This window comes from Oncorhynchus masou, chromosome 25 (assembly GCF_036934945.1).
Source record: "Oncorhynchus masou masou isolate Uvic2021 chromosome 25, UVic_Omas_1.1, whole genome shotgun sequence".
Lineage (NCBI taxonomy): Eukaryota > Metazoa > Chordata > Actinopteri > Salmoniformes > Salmonidae > Oncorhynchus > Oncorhynchus masou.
This window is the reverse complement of record NC_088236.1, coordinates 16,046,840-16,060,622: the sequence shown is the minus strand read 5'-3', so window position 1 is coordinate 16,060,622 and position 13,783 is coordinate 16,046,840. Positions and strand designations below refer to the sequence as shown.

The 13,783-nt window shown below is 42.3% G+C and overlaps 1 long non-coding RNA gene across 1 annotated transcript; it reads right to left on the bottom strand.

The window, feature by feature from the left end:
• Positions 1-1,735: 1,735 nt before the first annotated feature.
• Positions 1,736-10,339, bottom strand: LOC135513507 (uncharacterized). Its single transcript, XR_010451551.1, has 3 exons — positions 10,249-10,339; positions 2,261-2,355; positions 1,736-2,069 (listed from the first exon to the last, which is right to left on the bottom strand). It is a non-coding gene; the product is annotated as an uncharacterized LOC135513507 (long non-coding RNA).
• Positions 10,340-13,783: the final 3,444 nt, after the last annotated feature.

The window sequence follows — 13,783 nt, the reverse complement described above, 5'->3', positions numbered from 1 at the left end:
AGAATAGCATACTCTGCTTTGTCCTTATGTTAGGCCCTGATCTGGCTATGCCACATGGCTGTGGGCTACGCTAGTTCATTTAGCAGACTAAATAAAATAGAAAGGATATTTTCTCCAAACGATTTGAGGGAGTGTGCACATGCGGCTATTCTGTGTTGAGCGGTTAACAAAGAAACAGGAACTCCTATATACTTAATTTAGAGTTATTTTTGTAACTTTAGTTGTGATACAAATTTTGGGCTATATGTTTTGATCTTAATACATTCTAAGGCTGCATGATGTGACTCTAATGATGATTTGAAAAAAGTTGCATGAAAAGCATAAGCACTGCTTTGTTTTTTTGCGCAGGCTATACACACTTCATCATTCTCTCTTTCTCACAGGCTACAAGTGAAGACAGACACATCGGGGACGCAACTGCGTGCGTCCTTGTGCAATTCCAAGGCGTATATTGAAGATGTTGGAAGAAATGTCCACATTTACTTTTTGTCAGCCAACAAGATGAGTAGGCCTAATGAACAGCAAAATCAATAGCCTATGTCAATCTACTACCCCTCAAAGTACAAAAGTACCTATTCTGGCCGTGAATTAAATATTCCAAACATAGTCCGGGACAGTTGTGGGATGCGATAGATCCCAAATTAAAACAACCACTAGCATAAAAATAACTGTTTTATTCAATCAGCCTGTCGCAACAGATGAGAACGTTTAGCTTAAAATGTTGATAAGCTATTAGGCTATTTCTTCACATTATGAGCTCAGCAATGCACACACAGCAGTAGGCTATAAGTGTGAATGTTCCATTAGCACCATTCTCAAAAGTGACCACATGCAATTATGCATGTAATGCTTTTAATTATAAAGGTGCATTTTTACCATAAAAATTATCTTCCCCACACTTGAAACTCGGGCGCAGGCCCTACATCCATTGTAAAGTGGATTAATGTGGTTCCTTTTAAGAAGTTTGGCCACTTTAGTTGTAAGGCCACTTTAGTTGTGAGGCTAGGCACATGAGGTGTGCTGCTAGGATTAGAAAAAGTTGCAAAAAAACATGCGCTGTTTGCCTTAAGCTGGGCATCATTCACACGTGATAATATATAATTCACAAGAGATGGGGTAATATTGTCACCCATCACTATTCTTGATTTAATCTTGCCTTTACAAGATAATATAATATACTAAATAATATATGTGTGAAATTGGTTTTGATTTAAATTGGACCATTATTATGCACCTGTCTCGAAAGAGGGGCAGCGGGGGAATACATGTCATACATGTCAAAAAATACATGTCATCTATGCACTTAAATAGCGAATGAAGGACACTTTTCCCATGGTCCATTTTCATGCCAGCCAGGTAGGCTATACTCCTGTTTTAAAGAGAAGCAATGGGCTTAATATTAGGAAGACTGAGAAATAAAAATAGTAGGCCTAGCCTATAGTAAGCTGATGGGAGCCTCTTCTTTTTAATAGAGGTCACCATTCTGTTTTCTCACACAATTTCATAGCCTATAGAAATGTTGTGCAACATGAGCTTATTCCAGCACTAACACACCAGCTACTTAACTAATCATCAATAACCTCAAGTAGCAGAAACAGTTGTTTGTGCAGGGCTGGGGGAAAAACCTGTAGACCTCTTTAGAATGAGGGCTGGTGACCACAGTGATAGCATTTTAATATCTCGCAGCTTATGAGAATATCAACAACACAAGAATGTTTCATATCACAGACCAGCCTTGATTATATTACACGTTTTATTACATGGGAAACAATTTCATGAATGACATTGATTAGTTGATGGATTACAAGTAGCTTTAAGCACACATGCACCACAGATTTCTGCCTAACACACATAACATACTAATGCAATTAAGAAACTCCTCCAGAACACTTCATAATAAGCAAGTACAAAGTATAAAAATACATGCCAGAAAAGTCAAGCTGCCGCACATTAACGAGTTCCCTCCCTCCACAGAGCACTAAGGCCTTTTCTGCTCTTTCCTCTGGAGCCTCTTCAGCTTTCTCTTGATCTTGGGTTGGGCACATAGCTTCTTCCCTTTCACATGCAGTCTGTGGACATGGAGGATAAGACCATCATTGTCTCAGGTCACCGTCTGATGCAGAATGCCTTGAGCATAACTGAATCTTTAACGTAAATCATATCAGACATACTAGTATGTCATAACTACACCTTCCTGTACAGTATGACAGTTTAAATGATTCTAACGATAGTACTCTAGACAGTATTGTGTTGAACTCACAGACACCATTGCTCAACTGCATGTCTGCTCTCCTCTCCTCAGCAAATTGGTGGGAATGTCCATAGATGTCTTCACGCAGCACTTAGGAATGACACCTGCAATGTTTACCATCAGTTGTAAGAGTTGCAGTATGGTGGCCTTAGTGATGGTAGTGGTCATTGCAGTAGAGGAAGTTGTAATAGTGGCTTCAGTAAGCATGGTAATAAAGTAGTAGTAGTAACAGTTGTAGTGGTACAGGTGGTAGTGTTCTTTCAGAGAACAAAGAGTTGGAGAGGTAGCCAGTGCTTGACATGGGCAGGAGCTCATCGGAGCTGAGTACCGACACCTCAAATATTCTACTGCTTGAGCTCCTGTTCCTCTTCTAGAATATCAGCTCAAAGTATTGTGGAGCTCCTGTTCCTCTTCTAGAATATCAGCTCAAAGTATTGTGGAGCTCCTGTTCCTCTTCTAGAATATCAGCTCAAAGTATTGTGGAGCTCCTGCATCTAAACATAAACAGTACCGGCACCCAGAATGAGTACCTGGAACCTATTTCAATCTAAGTCGAAAACTGGAGGTAGCTGAAGTACTTCCGAGAATTACACTCATAAATGTTCCTTAAAGTCAGGTGATCTGTGTTGTTTTAAACTGTGACTATAGAATGACCGTAGAATGGCAGCCTAGTTGTTGATGAATATCAACTGAAAGTCAGCAAGTCACAACAGATACAATCCACTAATTATAAGCCTGCCTGTGCTACTAAATAAACAACTTTCAGCAATACCTGTTAGGGGACATAACTGCCAATTATAGTTACTGCCAATTTTAATCTCTTTCTTTCTCTCTTTCAATGTCTCTTACGTGCATGCATGCATGTATACACACACTAGGGTTGAATGGTTGGAACCCGGTTACTGAGATTTACCGCCCAAAACCACTCCCCTTTCCCGGGATAAATAACTGTGAGAAACCGGTAAATTATAATAAATTATTTGTATGAAGAGCATGGCGTGAAATTGAACTCTTAAATTATATGCAATGTCTAAATTTGGCTTCTCTACGGCCTCTGCATGATGCATCGTCAACTCACAGGGTGGGGACAGACAGCCCATCTCAGATTGAAGCACAGTTCACAATGCATGTTGATCTATCATCTCATCATGGTAACTTTTTCTATTGTGACAGGTAGGCCTACATTTTCTGCAGCATAGTCTATAATATAAAGACCGAATCAGCATCTAATTTACCCATCTCCATCTGGCTTTTGGGGGTCCCATTTTTTTATTGTAAAGATTTGTATTTTTAAAACAGCCTGTCACTCAAATATTGTTGTTTTAAATTACTGCACGAGAGCACTCTCTCTGTCTTTCTCTCTCCATCAATTCCATTCAAATTGCATCCAAAATATATAATCCTGTTCTAGATTGATATATAGCCCTATACAGTGGGGCAAAAAAGTATTTAGTCAGCCACCAATTGTGCAAGTTCTCCCACTTAAAGATGAGAGAGGCCTGTAATTTTCATCATAGGTACACTTCAACTATGACAGACAAAATTATAAAAAAAATCCTGAAAATCACATTGTAGGATTTTTAATGAATTTATTTGCAAATTATGGTGGAAAATAAGTATTTGGTCACCTACAAACAAGCAAGAGTTCTGGCTCTCACAGACCTGTAACTTCTTCTTTTAAGAGGCTCCTCTGTCCTCCACTCGTTACCTGTATTAATGGCACCTGTTTGAACTTGTTATCAGTATAAAAGACACCTGTCCACAACCTCAGTCACACTCCAAACTCCACTATGGCCAAGACCAAAGAGCTGTCAAAGGACATCAGAAACAAAATTGTAGACCTGCACCAGGCTGGGAAGACTGAATCTGCAATAGGTAAGCAGCTTGGTTTGAAGAAATCAACTGTGGGAGCAATTATTAGGAAATGGAAGACATACAAGACCACTGAAAATCTCCCTCAATCTGGGGCTCCACGCAAGATCTCACCCCGTGGGGTCAAAATGATCACAAGAACGGTGAGCAAAAATCTCAGAACCACACGGGGGGACCTAGTGAATGACCTGCAGAGAGCTGGGACCAAAGTAACAAAGCCTACCATCAGTAACACTACGCCGCCAGGGACTCAAATCCTGCAGTGTCAGACGTGTCCCCCTGCTTTAGCCATTACTTGTCCAGGCCCGTCTGAAGTTTGCTAGAGAGCATTTGGATGATCCAGAATAAGATTGGGAGAATGTCATATGGTCAGATGAAACCAAAATATAACTTTTTGGTAAAAACTCAACTCGTCGTGTTTGGAGGACAAAGAATGCTGAGTTGCATCCAAAGAACACCATACCTACTGTGAAGCATGGGGGTGGAAACATCATGCTTTGGGGCTGTTTTTCTGCAAAGGGACCAGGACGACTGATCCGTGTAAAGGAAAGAATGAATGGGGCCATGTATCGTGAGATTTTGAGTGAAAACCTCCTTCCATGCATCAAGGGCATTGAAGATGAAATGTGGCTGGGTCTTTCAGCATGACAATGATCCCAAACACACCGCCCGGGCAACAAAGGAGTGGCTTCGTAAGGTCCTGGAGTGGCCTAGCCAGTCTCCAGATCTCAACCCCATAGAAAATCTTTGGAGGGAGTTGAAAGTCTGTGTTGCCCAGTAACAGCCCCAAAACATCACTGCTCTAGAGGAGATCTGCATGGAGGAATGGGCCAAAATACCAGCAACAGTGTGTGAAAACCTTGTGAAGACTTACAGAAAACGTTTGACCTCTGTCATTGCCAACAAAGGGTTTATAACAAGGTATTGAGATAAACTTTTGTTATTGACCAAATACTTATTTTCCACCATAATTTGCAAATACATTCATTAAAAATCCTACAATGTGATTTTCTGGAAAAAATGTTTTGCACAATTGGTGGCTGACTAAATACTTTTTTTGCCCCACTGTACATATGAAATGGGGGATGCAATATGTAAGCACAATTTAAAAGTGACTGAGATACTGTAGAATAGTGTGGAGTGCAGTTTATACATATGAGATGAGTAATGCAAGAAAAACATTATACGGAAACATTATTAAAGTGGCTAGTGATCCATTTCTAATAGTGGCCAGTGATCCCTAATCTATGCCTATTGGCAGTGATGGCTGTTTAGCAGTCTGAGGGCCTTGAGATAGAAGCTGTTTTTCAGTCTCTCGGGTCCCAGCTTTGATGCACCTGTACTGACCTCGCCTTCTGGATGATAGCGGGGTGAACATGCAGTGGCTCGGGTGGTTTGATGTCCTTAATGATCTTTTTGGCCTTCCTATAGCATTGGGTGCTGTACAGTGGGGCAAAAAAGTATTTAGTCAGCCACCAATTGTGCAAGTTCTCCCACTTAAAAAGATGAGAGGCCTGTAATTTTCATCATAGGTACACTTCAACTATGACAGATAAAATGAGAAAAAAAATCCAGAAAATCACATTGTAGGATTTTTCATTAATTTATTAGGTGTCCAGGAGGGCGGGAAGTTTTCCCCTGTAATGCGTTGTGTAGACCGCACCACCCTCTGCAGAGCTTTGCGGTTGTGGGCGGTGCAGTTGCCGTACTAGGCAGTGATACAGCCCGACAGGATGCTCTCAATTGTGCATCTGTAAAAGTTTGAGTGTTTTAGGTGTTAAGCCAAATTTCCTTATTGGAGAGGCGCTATTGCGCCTTCTTCACCACACTGTCTGTGTGAGTGGACCATTTCAGTTTGTCCGTGATGTGTATGCCAAGGAACTTGAAGCTTTCCACCTTCTCCACTGCGGTCCCATCGATGTCGATAGGGGGGGGTGCTCCCTTTGCTGTTTCCTGAAGTCCACAATCATCTCCTTAGTTTTGTTGACGTTGAGTGAGAGGTTATTTTCCTGGCACCACACTCCCAGAGCCCTCACCTCCTCCCTGTCTCATCGTTGTTGGTAATCAAGCTGTTGTGTCATCTGCAAACCTGATGATTGAGTTGGAGGCGTGCTTGGCCACGCAGTCATGGGTGAACAGGGAGTACAGGAGTGGGCTGAGCATGCACCCTTGTGGGGCCCCAGTGTTGAGGATGATTGAAGACGTGCTGTGTTAAGGGAATTTTTATCAATGATGACTAATTATGTATACATTTCAATCAGGACTGACTAGTCCAAATGCTATTATGTACTGTACATGTATGAATTTTCTCTCTTGCTCCCATTCCCAATAATGTAGTCAGGAGTTTAGAACAATGCCTTTGTACAAATGAAGGAATTATCTCCAGATGGCAGGGACGGACTCCAGACTGTCTAGAATGCTTATCTACACTGACTGACCTTGGCTTTAGGCGAGGAGGGAAGGCTTGAGAACTATAGGGCCTCTCTACCAGTGTCAAGAAGAGATAGAACATTTAGAAAACGCTGACATCATTTTCAGTTTATAACCTGTGGTAAAATGTGTATGAAGGCAGTACTCTCTTGAATTAAATGCTGTTACCTGACCTTTAAGACCGGGGCTCTGTCCATTCTTATAAAATAAGGGTCTTACAAACCCTTAATGCATTGACAGAGTGTTTAATTTTGATTGGGAATTAAAACAGCGGAATTTAGAATTCCTTCAACAATTGTTTCCTACCTTCACCACCTGGGGATGACCTGTCAGGAAGTCCAGGACCCAGTTGCACAGGGCAGAGTTCAAACCCAGGGCCTCGTCATTTACGATGAGCTTGGAGGGTACTATGGTGTTAAATGCTGAGCTATAGTCAATGAACAGCATTCTTACATCGGTATGCCTCTTGTACAGATGGGACAGGGCAGTGTGTAGTGTGGTGGCGATTGCATAGTCTGTGGATCTATTGGGAGGGTCAGCAAATTGACGTGGATCTAGGGTGGCAGGTAAGGTGGAGGTAATATGATGCTTGACTAGTCTCTCAAAGCACTTCATGAAGACAGAGGGGAGTGGTAGGGGCGATGGTCATTTAGTTCAATTACCTTTGCTTTCTTAAGTACAAGGGCAATGGTGGCCATCTTGAAGCATGTGGGGACAACAGACTGGGATAAAGAGATTGAATATATCCGTGACCACACCAGCCAGCTGGTCTGCGCATGCTCTGAGGACGTGGCTAGGGATACTATCTGGGCCGGCAGCCTTGCGAGGGTTAACACGCTTAAACGTCTTACTCACGTCGGCCACAGAGAAGGAGAGCCCACAGCCCTTGGTAGCGGGCCGCGTCGGTGGCACTGTATTATCGTCAAAGAGAGCGAAGAAGGTGTTCAGCTTGTTTGGAAATAAGACGTCGGTGTCCGCAATGTGGCTGGTTTTCTGTTTTTAAACCGTGATTGTCTGTAGACCCTGCCACATACGTCTCGTGTCTGAACTGTTGAACTGGGACTCAACTTGGTCTCTATACTGACGTTTAGCCTGCTTGATTGCTTTGCCGAGGGAATAACTACACTGTTTGTATTCTTCCATATTCCCAGTCTTCTTGCCCTGGTTAAATGCAGTGGTTCGCACTTTCAGTTTTGCTCGAATGCTCACATCTAGTCTGATTGGTCAGATCAGCGTTGAATAGTCTTCACCACGGGTGCTTCCTGTTTGAGATTCTGCCTGTAGGAGGGGAGGAACAAGATGGAATCGTGGTCCGATTTGCTAAATGGCGGGCGGGGGAGGACCTTATGCATTCTGAAAGGTAGTATAGCAATGGTCGAGGGTTTTAGCATCGCGAGTATAACAATCAATATGTTGATAGAATTTCGGGAGCCTTTTCATCAAATTTTCTTTGCAACCTCAGGATATGTGGTTTACAGTTTGCATAAAGTCCAGTGAAGTTCTTTGAGGGCCATTGTGGTATCTGCTTGACCGATCTTCAAGGCGGTCTTCTGTTTCGGTAGGTAGTACGGTCAGCATTTGATTGTGAGATATTCTAGGTCGGGTGAACAGAAGGACTTGAGTTCCTGTATGTTATCAGAGTTACACCATAAGTCGTTAATCATAAAACATATACCTCCACCCTTCTGCTTCCCAGAGAGATGTTTGTTCCTGTCGGCGCGAAGTACTTAAAACCCAACTGGCTTTATAGTCAGACAGTATATCTCGAGAGAGCCATGTTTCCGTGAAGCCGAGTATGTTACAATCCCTGGTGTCTCTCTGAAAAGCAACTCTCGCCTTGAGCTCATCAATTTGATTATCTAGAGATTGGACATTAGCGAGTAAAATAACCGGGAGCAGTGGGTGGTGTGCACGCTTCCTAAATCGAACCAGAAGACCGCCTGGAGTACTTCTTCTCCACCTGCGTTGTTTTGGGTCAGCCTCTGGAACAAGTTAATTGCTTTGGGGAGAGCAAACAAAGGATCTGCTCCAGGGAAGTCATATTCCAGGTTGTAATGCTGGTAGTTCTGGTGAGTGACTGCCACTCTAATATCCAATAGTTCTTCCCGGCTGTATGTAATGACACAAAACAATTCCTGAGCTAATAACGTCAAAAATAGTACATAAACAAAGCAAATACTGCAGAGTTGCTTAAGAGCTAGTCACGATGCTGCCATCTCCGTCATCATACCACTCATCTACTCCGAATTCAGAGCACTCTCGTCTGAGTGTGCCAGAGCGCAGAATAACTGATGAATTTACGAACGCTCAACACCTGTTGAATATGACCAGCGTCAGTAAACATTGGCAAAAAATTAAAATAAAATGGTTGCCAGCAGAACAGTTACAGTCACCAGCACTCTAGATATCATGAAAACAGCCTAACCAGCTCTGCTAGGGCAAGTAAAATGGTCTGAGTGAGGTGTTCTCTCATTTGTGTTTGAAAGTAGCTAGCAAGTTAACCAACGTTAGCTTGGGTGCTTGACTGCCCTTGTGAGGTCAGAATGCTCGGATTTACCCTACTTCTCGTCCAGAGTGTCCAGTGTGCGCTCTGAACACTCCTAGAGCGAAACTCTGAATTTAGGAACTAACAATCTGACAACGCTCTTAATTCACTAACGCCCAGAGCACTCGGTGGCACTCCAGAATGAATTTACAAACACACCCAGTATTCCACGTCCACCCATGTCTGAGGATGTCGGGAGATGACTTTGAAACCGGCCACTAGGAGCAACAGTGAGCACTGTTACCTTCAAGTCGGTTCCTGTAAGCATCTGCCTCTGATTCCAAAGGTTGTAGCCTAAGTTTGAATCCAGTGCTGAAAAGTTGTTTTTGAGATGTTTGTTTTAAAACCTATCGCAAACCTTAACTCTTACCTTAACCATTCAGAGTTGATGCCTAAACGTAACCTTAAACACTTTTGATATTTGCAACAACTTAAAAATGTGTATGGATGTCTAATTCTGAAGTGAGACTGTGAGAGCTAGTTGCTCGAACTACTATTGACTTGCATATGTTCCACACCTTCTCACTCTCGCTCACCACAAGGTAACTTGCTATTTTCTTATCGCAATATCACATACTGGTCTTCTCAGACCAGTTATTATTTAACCATCAATACATTGTATAATTAACCATCCAGGTATTGAATGTGACTTTGGCTCCTGGTGTCATTATAACACACACACACACACACACACCAGAATGTTAGAGGAGAGGGTGGGGAGGAAATAAAACACCTTTCACCAAAGTTATGTGACAGGTGTAATTACTCTTAAAAAGTACCAAAACCTGTCTTGGAACCGGGTAGAAAACACAACCGACCAGTTGGTCGGTGGTGTGTACAATACCTATAACTATTGAGGCATTATGAAATAAAATGTCTTGTAGAATTGAATAATTCAATGTGTAGGTCTACTGTATGTATCTGTATATACATCCTTGTGTGGAAAAACAATGCCTTCCTCACAGTTCATAACTTGTATCCTTTTTCTCCTTTTGTTATTTCTGTCAGTGGTTTAAGCATTTTTCCCAATTCTAAATGACCCCTGGCCATACAGCTAGAGCTAGGTAAATTGTATAGATGTAAAACGCTTTGATAGTAGTGGTCAACAATATAGCGAAATCTCCATCAGTTGGCAAGGTGGAACAATTACCATATAGCTGATACTTGTCCAATCTTGAAGAAGTGTGAAAGGCTAGTAAGTGTTGATTTGGAATCATTCAAATGTGAGTGAGTCTAGAGTGAGATTGTTAGTATTCACCCTGCCCCCTGGTGGCAAAGTGTAGTAGATGCATGAGCTGTTCCTCCGGTGAGTTTCTTGTGGCTCCGGAGCTGTGGTCCGCAGGAGAGTGGTACGGACTCTCCCCAAAACAGTGTAAGTCTAGAACACAGCTCTCTGTCAACAACAGACATGTAATGATATGGATTAGAAATATATATAAACATATAGCCTTTACGGGTAAGCACCCAAACACACACACCGATGAAACATACCAGACAAAAATACACATTGACACCTCCTACCGTACCTGAGTCACAGCAGACTCCCGTTGCGGCACAGCGTTCTACTTCAGATCCACAGGGTCTCCCTACCACCTAGCAGGGGGTGGGCAGGTAGGTATCCTCCAGACAGCGTGCCTCCTCTAGGGAGCTCCGCCCTTCCCCACAGCTATATAAAATAATACACTAAAATAGTTTTAAAAATGTCAATTTTTGAAGGCAGTATGTGTGTTTTAAGCAGTACTGGAAGCACAGATGAGCTCCCCCCCATAAAATCTACATTTCATTCCGTAATTATTGTTACCATAATTATTATTTATTAAATAGTTGTCATTGTTAACACATGTATGTTTTTCTTAGTTGTGAAATAACAAACAACAAATACATATTCTCTGAATATCTTGACACTTTGGATGTGTGCTTGCACACCAGGTCATTTTCAATGGTTCAAGAACAGCTCTTCACTACCAGCCCACTCAGATTCATCTTCCCACTATTCTCAAACCCGTTGTAGCCTACATTTCAAACACAATGGTCTAAAACCTTTTATGGAACAAAAAAGATGTTAGGCTAGCCTAGCTACTCTGTAAAAAAAAGAAAAAAAGAATAGACATCGCCAACCAGCCTTCCTTTCAACGCACAGCTGAAGCATGGAATGTGGCATTGGATTGGCCAGAAAAGGAGCACCTGTAGTCATCCTGTCTTCTACTTCAGTCTCAACGTGAACAGTGAAGAGGCGACTCCGGGATGCTGGCCTTCTCGGCAGAGTTCCTCTGTCCAGTGTCTGTGTTCTTTTGCCTATCTTAATCTTTTATTTTTATTGGCCAGTCTGAGATATGGCTTTTTCTTTGAAAATCTGTCTAGAAGGCCAACATCCAGAAGCTGCCTCTTCACTGTTGACGTTGAGACTGGTGTTTTGCAGGTAATATTTAATGAAGCTGCCAGTTGCAGTCTTGTGAGGCTCTAGTTCTCAAACTAGACACTAATGTACTTGTCCTCTTGCTCAGTTGTGCACCAGGGCTTCCCACTCCTCTTTCTATTCTGGTAAGAGACCATTTGCGCTGATCTGTGAAGGGAGTAGTACACAGCATTGTACGAGATCTTCATTTTCTTTGCAATTTCTCACATGGAATAGCCTTCATTACTCAGAGCAAGAACAGACTGATGAGTTTCAGAAGAAAGTTATTTGTTTCTGGCCATTTTGAGCTTGTAATCGAACCCAAAAATTCTGATGATTCAGATACACAACTAGTCTAAAGAAGGCCAGTTGTATTGCTTCTTTAATTAGAACAACAGTTTTCAGCTGTGCTAACATAATTGCAAAAGGGTTTTCTAATTATCAATTAGCCTTTTAAAATGATACATTCGGATTAGCTAACACAACGTGCCATTGGAACACAGGAGCGATGGTTGCTGATAATGGGCCTCTACGCCTATGTAGATATTCCATTAAAAATCAGCCGTTTCCAGCTACAATAGATACATTAACAATGTCTACAATGTATTTCTGATCAATTTGATGTTATTTTAATATGGGGGGAAAAAAATTGCTTTTCTTTCAAAAACAAGGACATTTCTAAGTGACCCTAAACTTTTGAACAGGCGTGTACATATATTTTTTTGGGGGGGGCTTGCCTGTTTTGCTTGTTATTTTGGCATTAATACATGTCATATATCAGTTTGCAAACCATGTAAAAAAATAAAGTAATTGAGTTAATAAAGCTGCTTACAAATGCAACAGTATAGCTTCCGTCCCTCTTCTCGCCCCAACCTGGGCTCGAACCAGGGACCCTCTGCACACACCGACAACAGTCACCCACGAAGCATCGTTACCCATCGCGCAACAAAAGCGGCGGCCCTAGCAGAGCAACAGAACTACTTCAAGGTCTCAGAGCGAGTGACGTCACCGATTTAAACACTATTACCACCGCTAACTAGCTAGCCATTTCACATCGGTTACACTCACCCCCCTTTTGACCTCCTCTTTCTCCGCAGCAACCAGTGATCCAGGTCCACAGCCTCAATGCAACAGTATAGCTTTCATCCGTCCCCGAACCAGGGACCCTCTGCACACAGACAACAGTCACCCACGAAGCATCGTTACCCATTGCCTCGTATCCGCTTGTTGTCCCCTTATGTCATAGTTTGTACATCTCAATTGTCATTAGAAACCACATTTGTTTAAGCAAGTCAGCCATATCAGCTATGTTTTTTTTAAAGGCAGTAAATGAGGCTGAATGAACTGTTTCGCTGCCAGATAAGGCTCCGCTGATAGCCAGGTGTAGCAGTGGTAAGGTGTTGGGACTGTGTTGGGACAGCTTTATGTCGGCCCTAACAGTTTGTGGGCACCGTTTGTCACCATTATAGTACAATTAATGTATTGTTTAGTGTTGTGTTGCTGCTTGGCTGACATGCATCCCACACTTTTTTTGTTTGCCCCACCAAGATTTGCATGCTAAAATCACCACTGGGTGTAGAGTAGTTCCATGTTGTACTGGCCTCCTGCTGTCAGTTGAGATGGAAGACAAGAATAGAGGGAGCAGAGAGATGTTCATGTTGTACAGGCCTCCAATGGTCAGTTCAGTTCAGCACATGGTTCTGCCATTTGTTTCCTCACAATGACACATCAGCTGAAGGAGCACTCTGTTCACTCTCCCTCTTTCTACACCTCTGTCTTTCTTCTCTTCAAAGGTTGGAAGTGTTTCAGCCTTCAGCAAACAACTCAAAGGGTCCCCGTAATGGCATGTGTGAGAGGATGAAGAGGAGGCAAGGAAGAAGTATATAGCTAGATTTATTCACCTATGAATTCCCTGTCGATCACCTACTGTCGCTAGTTGAAGTCTAGACTCCCACTGCAGTCTTGACATTTTGCTGCCTTAAAATTAAATATAAAAATGGAATTGGATTTTTTACCCATCGATCTACACAATGTACTCCACATTTTCAAAGTGATGGAAAAATTATACAACATTTTGCCAATTACTAAGAAATACAACATGAGTAGACATTGACTGCAAATGTCTTCACACCCCTGACTTAATACTTGGTGGAAGTACCTTTTAAGCCATTATAGCTGTGAATGACTGATTCCACCAACCTTGCACAACTCTTATGGCAACATACAGTGCATTCGGAAAGTATTCAGACCCCTTGACTTTTTCCACTGTGTTACATTACAGCGTATCCTA